The following is a 19361-nucleotide window of genomic DNA, read 5'->3' as shown; positions in this document are numbered from 1 at the left end:
TGGAGTTTTCTTTAATTAATGTGTTTGCTTCTTCCCTTGCTTTTGTATGGATAAACATCAATATCTCCCTGTTTGCAAGCTTTGATTTTAATAATTAAAGTTTGCTATAAACTTTAAGAACTAAAGATCTTGGTTGTTCCTTTATTGAATAATTTGATTAAACATTTCCAACTGATTTTGGATAGAATGCAATCAAACTTTAGAGAAATTCTTCCCCATGGTTGATACTTAAGTTGATTTTGCAAGTAATTTTTCAAAAAGCTCAAACATTCATAAGATTCAATTGATGATGCGTGACTAAGAGAAAATACATACTGCTATGGTGAAGTTCTTGCAGCTTTACTGCACATACACACAAAAATTGTAATCCATTACTTTGTGTATATATATAAATATTTGTAAAATGTAACCATTATCAGTTTCTATTTCAATTGGTAAAATATTAAAGTTGGTTTCAATGCAATTAGGATTTGTGCATGGACCAAAATCCATTCCAATTATATTTCTGCTCCCCAGATATCGTAATTAGAACACAGTTTTTATCATGTTGATATGCTCTGCAAAAACATATATTCATTAATATCTCCACAGCAAAAAAAAATTTAATCTTCAATGTTAACTTTTTTACTAAATTTATCACAGTATTCACCATTATATCAGATGTTTTGCCTTCAACAGAAAATCTTCTGGAAGCTTTACTTTGACTTCATGAGTTGTCAGATGGAAAAAGAATTGAATCATTAATGGGAATTTAACTGGTCTGATTTCCTATTTGAAGTATCTGATGACCCTGACAGAAAACTGGAATTATTTTAACTGGTTGCAAAATTCTTCTATTGCTAATAGAGCAACACTCTAACATTGTCTTATAAATACACAAGAGATCTTGAAATTGAAAATGATTGAAATTAATTTAGAAGAACAGACATTTGATCTAAATGAAAAGTCACACTTCAAAGAGTGATGTGTAAACATACCTTTCCGCAACTGCACATGTTAAGTTGTTTTCTTTGGACACAATCCTCTTAAAATAACTTCTAACTTTGAAGTAGGTGCTGTTGCTTCTTCAGCAGATGTGTGTCTTTGCTTTTCATGTGTTTAATGATATCACTAAGCCCCTGAGGTCAACAAACATTTTGTGCAAGTTTTATATTCATCATCAACAAACTTGAGAAATGAACATTCGGGACCTTATTTTTCCTTAAATATACTCTTTCAGGTTTGGGGGTTTTGTTCTGTTTTATTGTTGTTTTTGTTTTTTAGCTTGTTTCTGCTGAAAGTATTTATTGCAAAATTTTTAAATAGAGTTATCAAGTAACAAATAAAATCATGATAGCAAGAGAGTTTATACTATTTTCTGTATATCTGTCTGTGTCAGGACTGTTCAACCTTTACATCCAGCAAGATTTTGCATATCCCTAACTTGTAATTTCCTATGTTTCCCACTCATGGACAATTTCATGGCTGTGTGAATCTCGCTGGCCATGGCACACATCTGAAGACACCTGGCTGGTAGACCCTGGCCAGCAGAGGCAACAGCTTGTCAGAGAGTAAAAGGAGTTAGCTCACATGTGGAACTGTTTCCTTTTAACAGCTAGCCCCTCGCATGCTATTCTTGAAAAGGAGGGATTCATTACATCACATCTGGAAACAGTTGGGAAAGGAGATACGGGTTTTCATTAGTCCTCTGTCAGCTTTGGCCACATACTAAAGTAAAAACTCTGTCACTGCACTTACATCTTACATGTGACCATGGCAGAAGCTAAAAATACAAGTCAGGAGGAAAAGAAAAAGCTCAAGGTGGTGGCTGGGGAGGGGCAGGGCAGAGGGAAGCACAAGGTAGAGAATTACTCTGTTAGTTTTCTGTGCTGCATAACAAATTTTCCTCATCCATAAAAGTGAAATGATAATAGATCTACTCATAACATTGTTGTAAGGTATAAAAGAGTTAATACATAAATAAGCCTGAGTCAAGGAAACTGTTGTATCAGAATTAGGTATTATTATAATAACCATCATTGCTTTCTAGAAAACAACACCACTATGGTTGCTTCAGCAATTCCTTGTTGTTGAAATTGTTAGAAACGTATTTTCCAGACCCTTCACTGACACAAATTCTTAGTGTTCTATTCATCCGTTCCTCCCTGTTATGGTTGTGTTTCTGCAGATTGCTGCAACCACGGCAATTAGCTTTTATGGGCAGCCATGTTATATATTTGTTGGCTCATATTAAAATTAAATCTAAAAATGAAAAGAAAGAGGTGCACCTGGGTGGCTCAGTTGGTTAAGCATTGGACTCTCGATTTCAGCTCAGGTCATGATCTCATGGTTCGTGGGCCCGAGTCCCACATTGGGCTCTGCACTGACAGTGTGGAGCCTGCTTGGGATTCTCTCTCTCTCTCTCTCTCTCTCTCTCTCTCTCTCTCTCTCTCTCCCTCTCTCTCCCTCTCTCTCTCCCTCTCTCTCCCTCTCTCTCCCTCTCTCTCCCTCTCTCCCTCTCTCTCCCTGCCTCTCCTCCACTCCCTCTCTCTCAAAATAAACAAACTTAAAAAAAAAAAGAAAGGAAAAAGAAAAAAAGAAAAAGAAAACCTAAGCATATATCACATGATCTGTTATTAAGCCATATTTTGTCCATTTCAAACTCAAACAGCTGGTTTTATGAAGGTACATTCAGAATTTTCCATCTATCCCTATTTTATCTACTCCTGTTAGTTTCAGTCCACAACTCTATTTCTTTTGATATCTTTTTGATAATCTAAATTATTACCTTTGGATTCTTTGTCATTTAGAATATAGATTTGAATTCAAATGGTTCTAGGTTCTAGGTTTAAATACCAGCTGTACCCTTCATTAACTATGTGAACTTGAGCAATTTCAACCTTCTCATCTGTCAAATGGGAATAATAATAAATATTTTGTATCACAGGATCCTTAAGATAACTAAATGACATCATAGCTGGTATTCTCTCAACATTTTATTATAGAAATAAAATATTGCTATAAATATGATATTTATTATAACATATAACTTTAACATTAAATATTTTATAATTTATTATAATAACAAGCTATTATTATGGAAAACGATTCACCAGGATAAGAATGATTTCTGTGATATCCCAATAGAGACCTCCTTACATGTAGGCATATGACTATTTAACAGCTGCAAATTGACATATCAACCTATTTTATTTTATTTTATTTTTATTTTATTTGTGAGAGAAAGGGTGCAAGTGAGTGAGAGGCAGAGAGAAAGAGAGAGAAAGAAGTGGGGCTCAAGCTCACCTGATGCAGGACTTGAACTCACAAACCATGACATCATGACCTGAGCCAAAGTAAGATGCTTAACCAACTGAGCCACCCAGGCGCCATGACTTATCAACCAATTTTAAAACCCTACCAATAAGAAATGAGATTGCTCTGTTAAGATAGTAAGCACAAATTTTGGTTGGCTTTTTATGCTCACTTTTTTTTTATTTATTTAATTTTATTGATTGATTGATTGATTGGGTGGGGGATAGGGGCAGAAGAGAAGAGGAGAGAAGATCCCAAGCAGGTTTCATACTATCAGCAGGGAGCCTGATTGGGGGCTCAATTCCATGAACCATGAGATCATAACTTGAGCCAAAATCAAGTCAAACACAACTGACTGAGCCACGTGGGTGACCCACATCTTTATTTTTTGATGCATTATTTTTTGTGCCTGATTTCTCATTTTATTCTTCAATTCTTTGTGTCCAAATCAGTGCATCCACCCCAGAAAGTAAGTTACCAGGCGAAAAACATGTCTTCAGTTGAGCACCATAAATAAGCATAAAACATAGCATCATGGATACATAGGGATTCAGGAACTGTTTGATACGATGATTTTTCTGACAGCACTTAACATTGTTCGAATACCTTCTAAGCACCAGGTATTTTATAATAATGATAGCCAACGCTTCATAGTTCTTACCACGTGCCCAGCAGTCTCCTCGGTGCCTCACATGTGTAACCTGTCTAACCCTGTAACAGTCCACAGCTGATACTACTGTTATCCCATTTTACAAATGAGGAAACTGAGTCCCAGGAAGGTTAAGTTCTCGCCCAAGTGGTAGAACTGGATTACAAATCCAGAGAGTGTAGCACCAGAGTCCATGTTTTTAACTGCTAGCTATGTTGTGATTGTGCTTGCATGAGAGATAGTGCATGCCTTACCCAGTGATCTAACCAGGCACCTTCACTACGCTGGACAGAGCATGCTGGGAGACAAGGGAGCAGGCATAGGAAACACATTCTGAGATAACACATCCCAAATCCGGCAAATGCTATTCTGTTCAAAAAAAAAGCCGCCGATTTCAACTGCAGGCCCAGAGCGGGCATTCCGTACATATGGAGATAACAGTCACCGCACTGCTTTGTGGATTCTCTCTCCTGTCCTGGTGCCTTGTGAAAGTGCCCTAGGATATCCTACATTTTCCCTTCTCTGAGCTCACTTCCGTTCCCTTCTGGATTGCTTTCAGATCACTCTACATCAAAATAAATCTCCCGCCTCTCTATCTCTCCCCCTCTCTGTCTGGGTGGACTTTGGGGGGGGGGGTGGGATGGAGGGGGGTTGGTGGAGAGGATCTCATTGGCCTTTGCCATTATGTCTGAATTCTGAACAAAGCCCAGCACTTCTCAGGGCATTTCTCCTTCACTGAACAACCCCAAACACTCAACCCAGATGTCTGTTCACTATTGTCCTGGCAACCCCTGCTTGGTTTATCTTTCCCTTGCCCTGCCTTTTTTTTTTTTTTTTTTTTAAGCCCTTTCAGCGTAGCTTTCCCCTTTGGAACACAACAAGGAGGGACAGAGATGGAGGGGTGCTAACCACTATTTGTCACATTCCCCGTAGTGCTAGATGACTAGCTCTTCAGAAGAAGTCACCCCACCCCCAGACCCTACCCTGCCTAAGTACCCCTTCCCTACTGGCACTTTGACCAAGTCGGACTGAGATGTGGTCAGCTGGCCCTGTCCTCCTTCCCCTTTGCTCCATTTCCCTCTCCTGTGACACAGCGTTAGGCCCCGTGCCAGCAACTGCTCCCGGATGGTGCCCTTCTGCCGATGAGCACAACTCCCTGGTGAATGCCAAAATCTTCCTTAAAAAGTCTACTGGATAAGTCCGTTCTTCAAGACTCTAGTTCATATCCTCCTTCCAGAACCACAGTAATGCTCTAACATGTGCCAAATGCCCTCATACTCACTACTTCATCAATATTCCTTCAGGGGAAAATACTACTCACACCTTTAAGATATGTAAACAAAGACTAAAAGATTGGTGACCAGAAGAAGGGAGAAAGGAGCATCTTCTTCAGTGTCTGATACATACCCCAGCTCTAGGGGCATTATCTCCAGGTAAGTGTTCCTGGGTCTGTTTACTGATACAGCTATCAGGCAACCTATCCTAGATCCTGAAGCTACCTGTCCACTCTAACTCCAAAGCCAACACTGTTTTCAACAAGCCAGAAAGAACACCCCAGATCTCTCAGGAATAAAATTGCTCTGTCCATAACTTACTATTATTATTTCCATACTTAACTTTCCATACTGACCACTTCCATAGCCGCCTTTTCCCATCCCTATTTAGGAGGTAAAGACAATGTCTTGTTCATTTTTGTAGTCAACTTCCCTTCTCTCATCTTGGAATTTCTTGGCAATATTCGCTTTATGGAGATGTTTTAAGATAATAATCTCATATCAAGAGAGCTTTCACTGATACTCAGAATCAGGCTCATACATAAAAGAGATTGGAGACAGCTTGCCTGTTTTCCTGGGTGATCCACTCCTAATCTGACCCACACACTCAGCACCATTAAAAACATAACAGATATCTCCTCCTTCTGTCCTTCCATGGGATTCAGCAATAGCCTCTATTATAGAACTTGTCGCGGTGTGTCAATATACTTGTCCTATTTCCCTACTAGACTGGGAGTTCCTCAAAGACCGGAGACCATTCACCTCTGTGATGGATGAATGGTAGATGTGGGATAAATGCTTCTGGAAAACATGTATTAACCAAAGATTTCACGAACTAAATTCTCCACTTGAAGTAAGAAGTGGAGTCTGTTGGTATTAGATATGATGTTGTCAGAGTCTTAGATTGAAGGATGCTAGCACTTAAAGGAACTTTAGAAGTGGAGTCCAATTCCTCATTTTATCCAAGAGGAAGCCCAGGGAAATTGAGTGACTTTCCCAACGTCACATACTTGGCCAGTGAGCTGTGGACATAGACCTCAGGTCTTCCCAGTTCAGTGAGTCCCAACCCTCTGAGAATTTGAAACAAAAAGGAGGGAAGGCAGAAATGTCCCAAAGGGTCTTCCTCTCTCCTTTAGCCCGGGCTCCTCTAGAAGCCAGCCCCAAGCTGCTCTCCTTTCTCAGAGGCCTTATGTGAGGAGTCTGAGCTGAGATTGATGAAGGAAACTCTACCTCCACTAATGTTCCGTTCCTTTTCCCCATCTATTCCTTCCACTTCCAGGGATTTACCTTCACATAAAAGGGAGACAGGTTTATATTCAAGGGACTTTCATCACAAAATTACTTATAACGCAAAAATCTTACCGAGTATGAATGTCCAAAATAGGGCAACAGTTGAATAAGTCACGATACAGTTATACAATGACATAATACACACCCGTTGAAAAGTCATACTTTGATGATACAATGAACTCATTCATGACATGAAAAAGTATTAGCTAACAGCTAATGAGTGCTTACCATATGTCAGGCACTAGCTAAGAGTGGGATGTATACTATCTTATTTAGTCCTGACAGCAATCTTGTGAAGGAGGTACTACTATTATCTCCATTTTACAGATGAGGATACTGAGGTTTACCGAGACTAAGTAACTATCCAAGCTAACACAACAAGTAAAAGCAGAGCTAAAATTTTTAGAAAAATGTTCATAATACTAGGCTTTAAAAATTGGACACACAACTTCATGCATTATATTATTCCAGCTATTCCAACTACCTATTTCATTAAAAGGAAATACCATCTAAGATAGTTCTCTAAGGATGCTCAGTAATTTTTAGGTGTTCAACAATGAATAAATATTTGTCTTGTTTGTCTTGTTTATTTTATGACACAATAAAAGTTATTTTAAAGTAGTGCTCTTCAGAAAATAGCAACCACAACACCAGAATTTGGTGGGGGCAGGGGGTAAGAAAAGGAAAAGAGGGGATACCTTAGAAAAAGCGAAAGCCAGAGAGGCTGAGCCACCTTGGTGCCTGCACCCTGCTCCCACCTCCTCCAAGCCTGTTCCCCAAGCTCTAGCTCAGTTCTTGCCTTTATCAGGGAGAGTTTTCCAACTTAGGAAGGACCTAGAGGAGGGAGACAGGAGCTATTTGCCTCACGTTACCAACCTCCCGAACACCTACCTTAGCGAGTTCATAAAGAATTTCCCCAGAAGCGCTCTGAACGAGAAATGCTGAAGTCTCCTTATTCTAAGCTGCATTTTTAATCTGAGAGTAGGAACCCAGCACACATTTCAGATCTCTTAACTCCGTGAACTCATCCAGCCTCTGTACTCAGAATTTCACATGATTGCACAAGGAGTATTATGGAAGAGGCCAGCAAGGTCAGAGGTAGACACAAGAGTGCCTTGCTCATTTTCTTCTCTGAGAAATAGGCATGAAACAATTGTTTTTAGACCGTGGACAACTAGCATCAGAAAACTGTAACTCTTGGGGCACCTGGGTGGCTCACTCGGTTGAGCGTCCATCTTCAGCTCAGGTCATGATCTCACGGTAGCTAACCTTAAATGTATAAGACCAAAGACGTTGAACCTATATTAAATGTATACATACAGGGATGCCTGGGTGGCTCAGTTGGTTGAGCATCTGACTTCAGCTCTGGTCATGATCTCATGGTTCGTGAGTTCGAGCCCTGAATAGGGCTCTGTGCTGACAGCTCAGAGACTGGAGCCTGCTTCGGAATCTGTGTCTCCCTCTCTCTCTCTGCCCCTCCCCTGCTCATGCTCTCTCTCTCTCAAAAAATAAATAATCAGGGGCGCCTGGGTGGCGCAGTCGGTTAAGCGTCCGACTTCAGCCAGGTCACGATCTCGCGGTCCGTGAGTTCGAGCCCCGCGTCGGGCTCTGGGCTGATGGCTCGGAGCCTGGAGCCTGTTTCCGATTCTGTGTCTCCCTCTCTCTCTGCCCCTCCCCCGTTCATGCTCTGTCTCTCTCTGTCCCAAAAATAAATAAAAACGTTGAAAAAAAATTAAAAAAAAAATAATAAATAAATAATCATTAAAAAATAATAATAAACAAGAAAACTGTAACTCCCCAGAGAAGGGAAACAAATGAAATTATTCTGATAATGACCCCTATAATATCTTTCTCTGAAGGCATTTACCAGACTCCAGGCCATGAAAGAAGAAAGCAAGCAGAGCACAGTGGTCTCACTGAGTGGAAGAGATCTTCAATGAAGTTTACATAAGATAAGGTGGCTGAAATTTGCAGGGCAATGAAGACAGCACTGTGCAGAGATATAGCTTTAGAAATCTGTGTAGGGGTCTCTTTGAGTATTTGGCTGAATACCAACCTTGTGCATGCACAGGGTAATACTGCATGAGACCAATCAAAGAAAAACAGAAACTTGACTCAATACCTGAGTTTGTTTTTGTTTGTTTGTTTGTTTCTTTGTTTTTCCCCACTGAAGACCCAATAAAGGGCAGGGCATAGAATTAGGGCCAAACTAATCCTAGAAAAAAAAAAAGTTACTCTATACTTGTCCCTAACAAAAGCTTAAAAACTAGCCTCAGAATGATGAAGCTACTCTGTAAGTTAACTGCATGACAGAACAAATCTATCCGCTCTTCCAGTAAAGAAAGATAAAAAGATCCAGACACTTAAATGCACTGTCCAGCATCCAATCAAAAACACTAGGCGTGCCTGGGTGGCTCAGAAGGTTAAGCATCTGACTGCTGGTTTCAGCTGGGTGGCTCAAGTCATGATCTCACCATTCGTGGGTTTGTGCCCCACATAGGGCTCCACACTGACAGCAGACAGCACAGCATGGAGTCTGTTTGGGATTCTCTCTCCCTCCCTCTCTCTCTGTCCTTCCACTGCTTGTGTGCACACACATGTGATCTCTCTCTCTCTCAAATTAAATAAATAAACTAAAAAAAACACTAAATATTTAAAGAAACAAGGAAATGTGACCCATAATTAGGAGAAAAATTACCCATAGAAATATACCCCCCAAAATGACAGAAATTATGGAATTCATGGATGATGGATTTAAAACAACTGCTTAAAATATCACAAATATGCTCAAGGATTTAGAGAAAAGCATGAACATAATGATTAGAGAAGTGGAAGATATAAAAAAGAAACAAATGGAACTTCTACAGATGAAAAATACAATATCCGAAATGAAAAATGTACTGGAAGAGATCAGTAACTGATGAACACTACAGAAGAAAAGACCAGTAAACTTGAAAACAGAGCAATAGAAACTACCCAAACTAAAGCACAAGTTAAGAGGGGCTTAAAAATATTAGAGCATCAGGGATATGCGGCACAATATCAATAATAGTCTAATAAATGTGTAACTTGAGTCCTGGAGAGAAGATGGAAGAAATATTTAAAGAAATAATGATCAAAATGTTGAAAAATATAAACTCACACAATTTTGATGAAAAATATTTTGATGAAATATATAAATTTTGATGAAATTATATTTTGATGAAATTATGATGAATTTTGATAAAAAATATAAACTCACACATCCCAGACACCCAACACATCCCAAAAGAATAAACAAAAAGAAAACCATGCCAAGGCACATCATAATAAAACTGCTAAAAATCAATGGAGAGAAAGATTATAGAAGCAGCAGCAGAAGAGGAAATGCCCATTATACACAAGGAAATAAAAATTATCACTTATTTCTCATCAAATTATCACTTATCTCTCATTTCACAGAACAAAATGGACCAACATTTTTGAAGGTTTAAAGAGGGTGGCGGGTGGGATGGGGGAACCAGTCTAGAATTCTATATTTTTTTAAAAAATCCTTCAGGGGCGCCTGGGTGGCTCAGTTGGTTAAGCGTCCGACTTCAGCTCAGGTCATGATCTCGCAGTTTGTGAGTTTGAGCCCTACGTCGGGCTCTGTGCTGACAGCTCAGAGCCTGGAGCCTGCTTCACATTCTGGGTCTCCCTCTCTCTCTGCCCCTCCCCCACTCATACTCTGTCTGTCTCCCTCTCCCTCAAAAAAAAAAATCAAAAAAAATTTTTAAAAAAGATTTTTAAAAAATCCTTCAGAAATGAGATTGAAATGAAGATACTTTCAGACAACAAAAACTGAGAGAATTCATTGCCATAAGCTATGTTTAAAAGTGCTTCAAGGTGAAAGACAATAATATCATATCGAAATTTAAACCTACATAAAATAATGACTAGTACCATAAATGTAAATATACAGATAACTATAAAAGATACTTATTTTTCATTTGTTAAAGTGTTTAAATGATTATTGACCTTTAAGACAAACACACAAATAAAAAAGTACTGTGAGGATTATACCTTACTGAGAAGTAAAACCTATTACAATAATAGACCAAAGAAAGCAGTGGGGGGAAGGAAGTATATCGCCATAAAAATTTTAAATTACATGGGAAGTAGCATAAAATCAACTTTTTACCTCATCCTCTTACACTTTCTGATTGCATCAAATCCGAACGCACCTAATCTTCGTCCTCATCATGATTTCTAATCTCTATTCTTCATCTGTACTAGCATTATTTCCTTGTCTTCTCTCTCACTCAGCAGGACCCTGTGGCCACAACATAGAATCCAGATGCTACAATACCGACGGTTGGACGTTATCCACTGCACAACCCACACCTTACAGATAAGGAGAATTCAGACCTCCAGCTTCTTTTCCTGGAACAGTGCTCCTACCATGATCCTTCATTTCCATGATCAATGCCGTTCGCCTTGCCAATCCTCATACTATGCAAACATCGCCATTCAATTTCTCCAGCTTCATCTTTTTATACTCATTGCTGCAGCTGATTGCTTAAGAAACTAATTAAGAACATCAAGGGCCTCGATTGCCGTTTTCTGCACGCAGCCAACTTCAGCCAGGCTTTCAACACTGCTCCTCACTCCTTTGTCCATTTGTAGTTCCTCAGTAGAATTCATAACTTCAATCTCAGATGCTTACCTTTCAGTTTTCCTATATCTTCATTTGTCCTCTTTCTTCCTGTGGTAAACATTTGCATCATTTTTTATTTCCAATACTGGAACTGTCTGTATACCTTCCTATATGTGGGGAATTTCCTATTGTGTTAGCAGACTTCTAAAATAGCCTCCAACATTCCTAGCCCCTGCTGTACACATACCTCCCAGTTATTCAGACACTAATACTGTGAACTCCTAGTTATTTGAATATTAATTTCAGATGTAATGAAGTCCCCAAATCAATTGACCTTAAAATGGGAGATTATCCAGGTGAGCCTGACCTAATTACACTAGCCCTTTAAATCTGGATCTAGAGATCAGAAACAGAATGTGAGAGAGATTTGAAGCCTAAGAGAGGGATTCAATGAGAGAGAAATTCTCCATTGCTGGCTTTGAAGATGGAGGGGGTTACATGGTGAGAAATGCAGTCTCATCTCTGAAAGTGACCCTTAGCTGACGGCCAGCAAGGAAACAGACCACAATATTACAACCACAAGGAGCTGGATTTTTCCATGACCACATGAGTTTGAAGCAGGACCCTAAGCTCTAGATGAGAATGAAGTCTGACCAACAACTTGATTTGAGATTTACAAGACCAAGACCCTAAGCAGAGCACCCAAGACTTCTTGCCTATAGAACTATGAGCTAACAAATGAGTGTTGTTTTAAGCCACTAAATTTGTGATAATTTGTTATGCATCAGGAAAAAAAAAAAAAAAAACTGTTACACTCACCTTTTATGTTTGGGTAAAAGCAGAAAATAGTTCCTTGCAGGACATAGGCATTTGGTTCAGGTATTGTCTCTGTTAAAAACAAGACAATAGGCCCAAAGTGGAATAGCTTATGCTAAGCCCCATGTCACCAAACTGAGACTTAACTCGATTACAGCTTGGGCTCTCCCAGAATGCAATTTAACTCAATCAGGAATCACCTGATCAGCACCAGTTAGGTAATCTGCCTGACAGAACCCTGCTGTTCCCTAACGGAAAATAACTTTGCAATAACCAACCCGCTTTTTGCCTCCAGTAACTCCCTTGTTCCTGCTCCCTTCTGCCTATAAGAGTTTTTCATTTTGTACTGCTCCTCGAAGTTCCTTTCTATCTGCTGGATTGGATGCTGCCCAATTTAAATCAATTTTTGCTCAACCTCTTAAAATTGTTAATATGCCTCAGTTTATCTTCTAACAGTTTTGGTATCAGAAGAGGGAACCGAGGAGACCCTAATGGTCCCCTGGAGCAGCAGAGCAACCAAACCTAGGTACCGGTGGAGCCCCTTGGGTTGGCTGCTTCCTCACTACCTCTGGAGGTGGGCTAGGTGGGAAACTGGCCGGAGTCAGACTGGATCCGACTTAGAAACTGGTCTGGGTCAAGCGGGGTCCAACTTAGGAACCAGAGCGGGTTTAGGGTGAGACCGGGTCTGACTTAGAAACCAGACTGGAGTAGCTTACACTAAGCCCCATGTCACCAAACTGAGAACTACAGTTTGAGCTCTCTGAGAAGTAGAATCTTAACTCAGTCAGTCAGGAATCACCTGATCAGCCACCAGGTAGGTAATCTGCCTGAAGGCACCCTGCTGAACCCTAAAGGAAAGTCACTTTGCAATAAACAACCGGCTTTTGTGCTTCATATAACTTCTTTCTTCCTGCTCCCTTCTGCCCTTAAAAGTCTTTCGTTTTGTACAGCTCCTTGGAACTCCTTTCTATCTGCCAGATTGGATGTTGCCCATTCAAGCAGATTTTTGCTCAGATAAACTCTTAAAATTATTAATATGCCTCAGTTTATCTTTTAACAGCTCTCAGATCCACTTGTGCCATACTCAGGAGCCAATAGCCCTACAAGAAGGGGATTGTAATGTTCTCACTCCCCCAGTAGTGTTAGTAACGGCTGCTGAAAATTGAGTTGCCCACATAGACATGGTGGCCATACAGGTGGCCAGCTGGTAACAAACAATAAAAGTCAGTATTCCCTAGTCTTTATCATGAATAATCTGTGGTACTGAAACATGTTGATTTTTCTCTTCATTCACTTGTTCAACAAACTTTCACTGACCACACCACACACTACTTTTTCCTAAGCATTAGTAATATAGTGGTTTAAAAAATGGCAGGATTAAGGCCCTGTCCTCACAGAATGTGGTAGCTTAAAACATGTCCACAAATTTTTGCACATTCCTCCCATCAAGCCCTGAAATATGATTAGCCTTAGTAACTCACTTCTTTTTTAAAAAATTTTTTTAACATTTATTTATTTTTCAGAGAGTGAGACAGAGGACAAGTGAGGGAGGGGCAGAGAGAGAGGGAGACACAGAATCCAAAGCAGGCTCTAGGCTCTGAGCTGTTGGCACAGAGCCTGATGTGGGGCTCGAAATCATGGACTGCGAGATCGTGACCTAAGCCGAAGTCAGCTGCCCAATCGACTGAGCCACCCAGGTGCCCCCTGAGTAACTCACTTCTAATGAACTGAATACAGTAGAAATGTTCTGAGTGACTCAGTGATAAACAGTAATACAGCTTCTCCTTGGCTTTCTCTACGACATGTGTTCTTAGACCCCATTCACTGTGCTGTGAAGAAACCCAGGCCAATAGTCCCAGCTGAAGTCTCAGCTGATAGCCACTATCTACTACCAAACACGTGAGTGTTTGAGATGATTCCACCTCCTCCCCTTGTCTGGCTTTAACTGAATGAGAGACCCTGAGTGATAATCACCTAGCTAAGTCTAGTCAACCCTCAGACCCATGAAAGATAGTAATAAATGACCTTTTTTGCTTGTTTCATGCCACAAAGTTTGACATAGTTTTTTATGCAGCTATAGATGAGTTTACAGTCTAGTGGAGGTGAGCAGACATTAAAGAATTATCCAAAAAAATAAATAAATAAATTTAAATATATGGGTACCATGTTCTCTCTCCTTCACTGGCTCATAAGACATTACCCTGTCCTAGCTTTTCTCTCCCCTCTTCCTGGCTTTCCTGTCCTTTTTTTTTTTTTTTTTTTAATGTTTATTTATTTATTTTTAGGAGGGGAGGGACAGAGAGGGGGAGAAAGAGAATCCCAAGCAGGCTCTGCACAGTCAGCACAAAGCCGGATGTGGGGCTCAAACTCATGAACCGTGAGATCATGACCTAAGCTGAAATCCAGAGTCAGACACTCAATTGACTGAGCCACCAAGGCACCCCTTCCCTGTCCTTTTTAATGGCATCACTGTCCTGACAAAAACAAAGGCGGAGAACTTGGGGTCATTCTTGACCCATTTTCTTCACACCCATATTCAGTGGGTTCCTGTATCCTGTCAATTCTATTTCCAAAGGTGCCTCCCATCTGACTCTTTTAGCAATCTCACCACCACTTTAGCCCGGTTCAGGCCCTCAAAATCTTATCCCTGGTTTATTTAAATGACTTCTCCAATTGGTCATTCACCTCCTGCCTATTCGTTGCTCTCACATACGTTCTTAAAGTACATTGCCTAATTTTCCCTCCCTTACTAAGGAAATCTGTACTATCTCTTCCCTGACTGGAAAAATACAGTACAAATGTCTCAGGCCCTTCATGAGCTACTGCTAACCTATGCTCTGGCCTTGCTTCCCACACAGCTCTGTTATTGCACACTACACCCCAGATAATCCAGACTTCTCAATATACTGTAAACAAATCCCCTCTTTGATGTCTCTGAGCTCTCTGTCCCTCCATTGGAATGGTTTTTTTTCTTCTTCTTCTTCTTACCCCTGTGTCCAGGAGTCTACCTCCCATGATCTTCCAAGGCTCCTCCAGCAGTGACTGTCATGAGCCCTGTGAGTAGGTCATAATGATAGCTGTGGCTGGGATGGTTTGTGGCCCACCATCTCACACAACAGAAGTTATGAGTTTTAGCTAAACACATGGCCAGCTAGACACTACAGTTCCCACCCTTCTAATGCAGCTTGACACAATCACATGACTAAGTTCTGGCAAATGGAATGTAACAAGAAATAGTATGTGCCACTTCTGGGTTATACCTTTAAAAGCAATAAGCATACTCTCCTCTGACCTTCTCCTTCTCTTGCTGGCAGGGATGTGGTAAGAGCCAGAGCAACCATCTTGGTCTTGGAGATGAAGCTACATGTTGAAAGTGATAGAAATACCCTTACAGCCCTGCACCTCCCAGCTCTGGACAGAGAAATAAACCTCTACCATGCTATGCTACTGAATTTGGGGTGGGGTTTGTTTTCTGCATCGGCTTAATCGATGCCCTATAAGGCAGCTGATCTTTACACTGGAAGTTTGCTATGTGGCAGACTCTGTGCAGCACATGAGGAAACAAATGTTAGAGGTGAAGAAACTGAAGTTCAGAAAGGGTTTGCAACTTGCCCAAGGCCACACAGCTAGTAGGGAATGTTGACTTCATTCTGAAGACAGTTGACTTCAGAAACTGTACTTTCAATCACTACTTATCCCTTTGCTCTGATCCACATGCCTAAAGCCACAGACAGACCTCCCTGAGGTTTTCCAAGTGACCCCACAAACACTTAGAAACATGCTTTGTATGTAGTAGATACTCGATAAATGTTTGCTGGACGGATGATTGATAGGTGTTAGGAAAACAGGCTTTTTGAAGGTTCCTAACTAGTGTAATAGGATTCAGTTAACTGTTTCTGGTTACCCAGCAGCCCAGCAGCCCTATTTTATACAGAACACTTCTGGGTGCTTAATACCACTTTCCTCCCTGAAGAATATCATACATTGCAGCACATTTGGTCCATGTCTTTATCCATCTACACAATCAGCTGAGAGCCTATATGAGCTTAGCAGGCAGTTAGGGGAAAGCATTCAGCTCATTGCAGTTATCTGTATTTATTTACACAGCTGTTCTCCCCCTTGTTCAAGCAGAAGACTCTGGCCCAGAAATCAGAGATGGAAATAAAATTAGGGGGCTTTTTGAAGACTGCTGTGTAGCATCCTGCGTCCTGGGTTCTCAGCAGGGATGTGGGGTCCAGTGACTTTCAAAGTCTTCCTTTGTGCTGGGTCAAGGGTACTAGTACAAAGTGAATAGTGCTGGGAGCTTCAGGCTGTGGGAGAGGTTATTATAAAGTACTGACATCCTGCTGTGAGGCCTGGATGTGTTCCCTTCTTTGGGGCTGTTATCTGGAGCTCTTCGATAGAAAAGGAGTAGAACAGAACGCCTGAACTGTCCTATGGTTGCCTCCCACCCTCCCCTGGGAAAACTTTGAGCAGTAAACACAAATCAAGAGGAAACTAAAGAATAGTTTTTTAAGGGTCTTCAAACAGCCAGTCTTTATTTTTTCAAGTGGGGGTATGGTACTAAAAGACAAAATTAGAGCCAACTTTCTTTCTAATTAAGTTCCATGGACCTCCCAAACTTCAACACAGACACTGTGATGAACATTAACAAGCTCTTAAGTGGAGTGTGCTTGAACTCAGTAGCACAAAGATAGAGAATGAGTTTTAGAAAGAAAGAGAAAGAAAGAAAGAAAGAAAGAAGAAAGAAGAAAGAAAGAAAGAAAGAAAGAAAGAAAAGAAAAGAAAGAAAGAAAAGAAAAGAAAAGAAAGAAAGAAAGAAAAGAAAAGAAAAGAAAAGAGAAGAAAGGCAAGGAAAGAAAACCACACACACACACACACAAAGGCCATGAAAGCTTTTTGTAATCATGACTTGCATTAGTTCTTTAGGAGGTTATGCAGTAAAGCTCAATTCCTTTTCAGCAGCACATTCAAAAATAAATTCACTCTTCTGATTCCAGTAATGACGTACATTTTTTTTTTTAATTTTTTTTTTCAATGTTTATTTATTTTTGGGACAGAGAGAGACAGAGCATGAACGGGGGAGGGGCAGAGAGAGAGGGAGACACAGAGGGAAACAGGCTCCAGGCTCTGAGCCATCAGCCCAGAGCATGACGCGGGGCTCGAACTACCGGACCGCGAGATCGTGACCTGGCTGAAGTCGGACGCTTAACCGACTGCGCCACCCAGGCGCCCCAATGACGTACATTTAAGATGATTCTTTCTCTTCCTATGGGCACCTACCATATTAACATAGCGATTTAAAAGTAAGCAGTATTTTGTTTCAGAACATATGCTTGGGAAGAAAGCCCCTGCTCTGGAATTCCACAGAATCATGTGTCTCAGAGTGGGGCACAAGAGTTGGAGGGCTAAGGGGGATCTACCACCTAGAAGAATATGTGGATTAGGAGGAGCTCAGTGATCCTTGAAGAGACATGTTCCATCCAAAAGGCAGGTCAGTTTTAGTGCAGCCAGATCTCATGGGGTTGTAGAACAGGTGTAGGGTAGATGAATGGCCCTGGATAATTCCAACTTCAAGTTCAGCAAACCAGAAGAGGTGCCAGTCTTCCTCTCCCAGTTTTAGGGTCCACAGCAATAATCCCATAGACACCATCAAGAGTAAGAAAAACACTCTATGGAGAGTCACAACACAGCTGACATTGTCTCCTTCACGCGACTCTTACAGCCGTTTCTCTCTGGGCACAATGACAACTCTTAAGAAAAAACTGATTGCACCAATCACAGAAGAGGCAACTGTCCCAAACAATAAGATCACTATAGTGGGTGTTGGACAAGTTGGTATAGCATGTGCCATCAGCATTCTGGGAAAGTCTTTGGCTGATGAACTTGCCTTTGTGGATGTTTTGGAAAATAAACTCAAAGGAGAAAGGATGGATCTGCAACATGGGAGCTTATTTCTTCAGACACCTAAAATTGTGGCAGATAAAGATTACTCCAGGACCTCCAATTCTAAGACTGTGGTGGTAACTGCAGGAGTCCGCCAGCAGGAGGGAGAGAGCCGGCTCAACCTGGTGCAGAGGAATGTTAACGTCTTCAAATTCATTATTTCTCAGATAGTCAAGTGCAGGCCTGATTGTATCAGAGCTGTGGTCTCCAACCCAGTAGATATTCTTACATATGTTACCTGGAAGATAAATGGACTACCCAACCACCATGTGATTGGAAAGGATGTAATCTGGATTCTGCTAGATTTCTCTACCTTATGGCTGAAAAACTTGGCATTCATCCCAGCAGCTCCGTGGATGGATTTTGGGAGAACATGGCGACTCAAGTGTGGCTGTGCAGAGTGGCGTGAATGGGGCAGGCATTTCTCTCCAGGAACTGAATCCAGACATGGGAACAGACAATGACAGTGAAAATTGGGGAAGGAAGTGCTTAAGATGGTGCCTACAAAGTCATCAAGCTAAAAAGGATATACCAGCTGGGCTATTGGATTAAGTGTGGCTGATCTCACTGAATCCATGTTGAAAAATCTATCCAGGATTCATCCAGTGTCAGCCATGGTGAAGGGAATGGATGGCACTGAGAAGAAAGTCTTCCTGAGCCTTCCACGCATCCTGAACGCTCAGGGATGAACCAGTGTTATCAACCAGAAGCTGACAAATGATGAGGTTGCTCAGCTCAAGAAAAGTGCAAATACTTTGTGAGACATCCAGAAAGACCTAAAAGACCTGTGACTTCTGGCTTCTAAGCCACAGAAATTTAAAACTACAATGTGATTAACCATGAGCTTTTAGTTTTTCATCCATATACACGGATCACAGTTTGCTTTTATCCTCCTAAATATGTGAATCTGGGCTCACAGCATTGAAGCCATGCTTGGTTTAGTGGTTGCAATATGAGCCCTTGAACAAATAAAATTAACTATCCCAAAAAAATTTTAAAAAGAAAAGCACGATGGAGAGGGAACTATGCATGCAGGTTGGCATCACTTTGGGGTTAGTTAATTTGAGGTGAGTCAGACAGAGCCCAAACTGTGGGATAGCTGCCAAGAAAGATGCTATCTTGAAACAAGTACCACTGGAAAAAGCTGAATTTAGTGTTGAAATTGCTACTGGAAGCAATTGAAGTTTGAATTAAGGATTATTCATGAGATTATATTAAAGATTATTTCTAAATCATTTCAATGAAGGAAAATACACCCAAAGCAATGGAGAAATTTATCCTTATAATTTCTCTCATATTTATGTTGGGGTGAGAGAATATTCCAAAATAATTAGCGTAGGGGATTTGTCGAAGGCAAGAAGGGCTTTGCCTATGGAATGAACTGAGGTAGAAGATAAAGATGTCTGTGTGACTTCTTAACATCTTATTATGCCTTTCATCTTAAAAAGTGGGATAATAATTTGCTCATACCAGCATC

The 19361-nt window shown here is 40.8% G+C and overlaps 1 pseudogene; it reads left to right on the top strand.

Moving 5' to 3' along the window:
- Positions 1–17682: 17682 nt before the first annotated feature.
- Positions 17683–18711, top strand: LOC115508316 (annotated as a pseudogene).
- The last annotated feature ends 650 nt before the right edge of the window (positions 18712–19361 follow it).

The sequence above is a fragment of the Lynx canadensis genome, chromosome A1 (genome assembly GCF_007474595.2).
Source record: "Lynx canadensis isolate LIC74 chromosome A1, mLynCan4.pri.v2, whole genome shotgun sequence".
Taxonomy (NCBI): domain Eukaryota; kingdom Metazoa; phylum Chordata; class Mammalia; order Carnivora; family Felidae; genus Lynx; species Lynx canadensis.
Note: the sequence above shows the minus strand (reverse complement) of the source record. Positions and strands in the feature narration are given on the sequence as shown.